Source organism: Camelina sativa, chromosome 9, assembly GCF_000633955.1.
Source record: "Camelina sativa cultivar DH55 chromosome 9, Cs, whole genome shotgun sequence".
In the NCBI taxonomy this organism is placed as follows: Eukaryota; Viridiplantae; Streptophyta; class Magnoliopsida; order Brassicales; family Brassicaceae; genus Camelina; species Camelina sativa.
In genome coordinates this window covers 5,496,443-5,502,573 of record NC_025693.1, presented here as the reverse complement: position 1 = coordinate 5,502,573, position 6,131 = coordinate 5,496,443, and the positions used below count along the sequence as shown (strand labels likewise).

Sequence of the window (6,131 nt, the reverse complement as noted above, 5' to 3'; positions counted from 1 at the left end):
TTATTTTGCCAAAGCATCTGCTTGGCAAATTAGATATTTAGGAGTGTAAACAAAAGAGCATGTAACAAAAGTAGTAGACAGGATAAGGATATCGTGTAGAATTTCATGAAGTTCCTTTAACTAGAACTTCCCATTAATTAAGAGCTTTGACTAGCAGTTGTGAGTTTAAAGCGAAGTGTAGGTGGGTGAAACCCGATTCAATGGCAACTCCTACTGCCGTGAGCGTTGCTAATTAATGCTACAACCATCAATGGAGACCGGACGTGGTTTGTGGCTGAGGATCCCTGGACAAAAGGTTGTTATACATACTTTAACATGAACCTCAAGATCTTAAACATCTATATTAATCATATAATAGAAACATAAAGAGAATTAAAATAATACCTTCACTCATTTTAGAAATTATGCTTCTTTGAATAGTTTCTTCTTCTTTATTGGCTTGAAAATTTGACACGAAACTCTTAGATAATCTTTAGGTGGAAGATAAGGTTTCTCTCCCCTTTCCTATAAACTATTTTTTATGTATTGTTTTTGTTCTTGTGATGATTTGTGATGGAGCAGACCATCTATTTATAGGAGGGAAGAGGATCTCACTCCTCATAAGGGGTTTGTTTTCTAATTTAATCTCAACCATCTATCATTGTAGAGATGAAGACAATGGTGACAAGTGTGAGGAAAAATGTCTAACATTGCTTCTCAAGCTTGGTTCATTGAACCTAAACACAGCATGCAACTTAACACTTGTCCTCTTATAAGCTTTAGCATGACATGTAGCTTAGCACTTGTCTTTATAAGCATAAGTATGACATATAGCTTAACACTTGTCCCTTTAGGTTACCAAATGATTATTAAAAAAAACAAAAAAAAAACAAACCCAATGACAAAACCTACTAACTATAAGACCACATACATGGGTAAGAAATAATTATTTTCTTATACATTCTCCCACTTGGTCGTTAGTATAATGATTTTACTCGGGAATCATAAGGCCGACATAATATGTTATATTTTAATTTGGTCTTTCATAGGTGTCTTCGCTAATCTTGTAACCAATGAAAGTCATGACGGTCACACATCATTTTGCAACATGATTCTTTCCATGTACTACTATATTTACTACTTTTCATAACTAGACCATAAACATTATTCCATAAGTAGGAGTTATCTTTAATGGTCTCTTTTATGTCTTTTAAGACGTATTCTGTTATCAATAATTCCACCAAACAATAATGTGTGCGCACGTTGGAAACAAAATATATAGAAGATGTAAAAGTCGTAAGAGAGCTCTAATAAATGCCAAACATAGGCTAAAACATTAACATCCAACATAATTAAGTGCTATCCTCCAGACCCATATTTTCATCATACTTCATAAATGTCTTTGGAGGTAATGCTTTCGTAAATATGTATGCGACTAGTTTAGTTCCTATGTGTTCAATAAAAAAAATTTCTCTTTTAACATCTTGTTTTAATGATAGATATTTGAGTTCCATATGAAGACAAGTTTTAAATCCATAAGAAAGAAGACAAGCCTGAAGAAAAAAAAAACAACTCCATAAGAAAGAATATAAGTCTTAAGTAGGAGATAGTAAACCTCATGGTCAATTTAAAACATGATCACTTTGTCCTCTGACCATGCAATGATTGTGCCAAGGGCATCTTCCATAATCTCGATTTATTATGATGGCCTCCAAACTGCTGCATCGCTTACCTTGACAATATCTACCAACACTTTAACTGCATTAGAACCCAAACAAACAAAGTGAACCTTTTGGTCTGGATTGTTTGTTGCTCATCGTCCTTCAGCAACAACCAGCTTCTTTCTGGTAATATCCATCAGGCTGCACTTCTTATTTTCCTTTGTGACAACTTCATTGATACGCTGCAATGTTTACAGTATAAACCAACCAACAGTCATATGACTTGACATAAGCAACTTCATAAAATATCCAAAACATTTACCTGAGATTCGCGAAGAAGAGACTGTGAATGTGGAAGAGTTTTCTTTATTGGAGAGCTTGGACATGTTGCATCCTCAATAGGTGATTCAGAACCCGTTGCTATAGATTTTGCCCCTACTGCAGATTTAGAACCTGATGGTATATTAGTTGATATAGAATTTTGTAACGCCCTAACCGCCACTTCTCAGTGGGCCCCATGTCCACTTTCAGTCCATGGACCCATCTTTCTTAATGGACCTCACGTCCTCTCACTAAGCCAATGAGCCCATCCATATTCAACGGTCGGTTTGCTACGTCCGGAAGGCTTTAAAGACTTGTTTACCATTCCTCAATAGTAAACATTTTAGTTGCAGGTCTCCTTAGGAATGCATATGGTTTCGTAGCAGATTCAACCAACACTTTCAGATATGTAGGGCCTAGACGAGAGTCATTCACTTTGTCATCAAAATCAGAAGATTTTCAGAGCTCTTCAGAAGATTTTCGGAGCTCTTCAAAACACTAGAAGATTTAATTAAGCTTATACCCCATATCAAAGCTCTTTAGAATTTTTTTAACATCATAAAATGATGTGATCCTCAGGCAACATGTTTGGCAATGTCTCAAGCAATTCACTGAAGCTCTTGTCGGACCAGCCATTTAGCTTGAACAAAGACACAATAGCCGATAGGTTGTTTTGCTTTGAACAACTTTGATATAATGGCGTTTTAGCATCTGCAAGCTTTGAAAGGAACTCATCTTCTCTCTTGTCCTCACCCTCTTAAATCTCAACTAAGTCACCATCTGCAATCTCACCTGAGTCACCCTTACCCTTACTAGCCAACTCTTCGTCATAATATTTAGCTGCTTTATATAACTCAAAAATTTCATCATTCCATTGATTTAGTTTGCTTTCACCATCAACCACTAAGTTCATGTCTCCATGATGATACCAATCGCTATGAAACTTGTAAGCCTCATCCATCCCCCTAGTTACAAGATGATCAATCACGTCACTGCATGATTAGTGTTCTACATTACAACATTCTTTGCAGAGACATATCATCATATCAATGTACCCTAATGTCGCAGTCACATCCCATACAAATTTTCGAGCACCTCTCTCATAACCAGGATTGGCTCTTCAATGTATAAGAAATGGGACAAAATTAAGAACTGCGGAAAGTATCCCAACTCCATCTGAAACCTAACCTATATAAATCCTTACCTGCATAGATGCACCCATGCCTTGTCCAACATTATATATTCTAAGCTTAATTAAAACCTTTATAACAACACTTCAAACCACAAGCAACATTAAAAAAGTTTTCCAGATAAGTAAATAACTCAATCACATACCACAACAAAGACGTTAATATCATATCAAGTGCACAACAAAACAATTACAATCACAAAAAAGAATAACAACCATAAAATTTGGTCGAAAGGGACTAACCTGCACTGTTGAGTACAACAAAAGCTTCAGTTCCCCAATGGCAGCAACCACGAACACTTGACAAATAGCAAAACGTATCCAATTATATATGCTTTAAAGTTTCGATTAGCTTTGGAAATTTGAAAATTCTCAAAATCCCTTATTTGAATCAAATCCCTAATTCTCAAAATCCCTAATTTGAATCAAATCCCTAATTTGAAAATCCTCAAAATCTCTAATTTGAATCAAATTTCAGATCGATGTTCATAAACCCTAAAATCGATAATTCAATCACATATAATTAAGAGTAAGATGCAAGAGCGGATCTACGTTTATAGTAGGTGGGGCACGTGCCCCATACACCTTTTTAAAATCTGTTTAAGTGATGAGTTAACAATAGTGTTTCTTAGCCTATTTCGAAAGAGTGCCCCACCCTATGTAAAAGGTGAAGGGTTCAAATCTTATATTTTGCAATTTTTTTTCAATATTTTTACTTTGTTTTTACACATTTTGTTATGTTTTTTAGTGCTGAAAAAAAATTTTTGTTAAAAAAGAATTTGTGCCCCATATTACCTTTCTCCCTAGATCCGCCAATGGTAAGAAGCAAATTAGAGTAAGGAAGAAAGACATGCCTTAGATTTGAGCTCACTGACGCCTGGGCTGGAGAATGTGTCTGCAGAGGAGCACGAATTTATGGCCGGCGACAAGATTAGGGATTCGTCATAAAAATTAGAGGAGAATCTTAGAGAAATTTAGGTTTTGCTCAAGAGTGTTCGGTTTTGCTGTTTTGCTCGAGAGTGTTAGGTTTTGCTCGTGAGTCTCACGGTTTTAGCCTAAGGCACTTAAGTGAACGAATGTTAGGCGCTTAAGTGGATTATTTTGCCTAAGGGTTGGCATAATAAGATTTTTCAGAATTCCGCTTAAGGATTTTATAGCATAGCGTTTATATTGAGATATTATAAAGTGACCAAAAAAACCAATAATCTTTTATAGAAGTTCTTGAAAATGTGCTATCCTCTAATGCTATCAATGTATATATTTCTTGTAGTGGTACTTTGGCATTTCATTATATTTCATTTCGTTCTGCGGACATTGCTTAAAGTTAAGCTTGTCACCCTTTTGCATAGGAATATCGTTAGAAGAACACATCATCATGCCAAATCTCTTAAAAGCTTTATCAATATATGCTTTTTGAGACAATCCTAAAATGCGTAGTGATCTATCACAGAATATTTTAATTTCTATATAGGATGCCTCACCCAAATCTTTCATATCAAAGTTTTTAGAGAGATAACTCTTATTATGATGTAGTAGACCAAGATCATTACTGGCTAATAAGATATCATCAACATACAATACCAAAAATATAAACTACTCTCACTGATCTTGAGGTATATACATGGATCCACAACGTTTTCTTTGAAACCGAATTTCGTGATGGTTTCATCAAACTTTAGATATCATTGCCTCGAAGCTTGTTTCAGTCCATCTATTGATTTCTTCAATTTGCAAACCATATCTTCCTGACCTTCGATTATGAAGCCTTCAAGTTGGCGCATATAGAATTCTTTTTGCAAGTCTCCATTAAGAAAGACAGTTTTCACATCCATTTGATGTAACTCGAGATCACACTGAGCTATTAATGCCATGATAATTATGAGAGAGTCTTTTCTAGACATATGTGAAAAAGTCTCACTATAATTGATGCTTTCTTTTTGACTAAACCTTTTGGCTACAAGTCTAGCTTTATATCATTCTACATTGCCATTACAGTCGAGTTTGGTCTTAAAGATCCACTTACACCCGACTGCTTTGTGTCCATCAGGCAATCGAACGATGTCCCAAACTTCATTCTTTACCATCGAGTCTATTTCATCTTTACTAGCATCAATCCATTTATCAGAATTAACATCTTTCATAGCTTGTAAATAAGAAACTGGATCTTTAATGTTTCCTTCTCCAAATTCTATATGACAAATCACAAAGTCATCAGAAATAGCAGATCTCCTTGTAAGAGTTGATCTTCTTAATGTTGGTTCCTCTTGTGCTTTATGATCATTATTGGCAAGATTTTCATCATGGAGTGTGAGATCATTCGATGGGTTTTCCTCATTGTTTAACGGTTCAACAATGCTAGGATCCCCAACATTCAGAACTAAGGGTAAAGAAATATCAACCCTAGTTTCCTGAATAGTTATATCACGAACTTTTTCACTCCCACTAAACTCACCATTTAAAAAAAATCTTTTTCACTCCCACTAATCTCACCATTTAAAAAAAATCTAACATTATTGGTTTCTACTATTCTCGTACTATGGGATGGACAATAAAATCTATATCCTTTAGTCATCTTACGGTAACCTATAAAGAAACCACTGATCGTTCAAAAGTCTAATTTCTTTTCATGTAGATTGTATATTCTTACTTCAGCTGGACACCCCCAAACTTGGAGGCCTGACAGACTAGGTTTCCTACCTTTCCACATTTCAAAAGGGGTCTTTGAAACTGATTTTCTAGGAACCCTATTTAAAATATAGACCGCAGTACGTAATGTGTCCATCCACAAGGATATAGCTAGGTTAACATGACTCATCATGGATCTAACCATTTCCATTTAAGTACGGTTAAACCTTTCAGCTATACCATTCTGCCATGGAGAACCAGGCATTGTGTACTGCACAACAATTCCTAATTTCTAAAGGAGTATGGCAAATGGTCCAGGATGTTGTCCTGCTTCATTATATCTGCCATAGAATTCA

General features: G+C 35.4%; 1 long non-coding RNA gene across 1 annotated transcript; it reads right to left on the bottom strand.

The window, feature by feature from the left end:
• LOC104710556 lies at positions 1-606 on the bottom strand. Its single transcript, XR_755031.2, has 2 exons — positions 385-606; positions 1-284 (listed from the first exon to the last, which is right to left on the bottom strand). It is a non-coding gene; the product is annotated as an uncharacterized LOC104710556 (long non-coding RNA).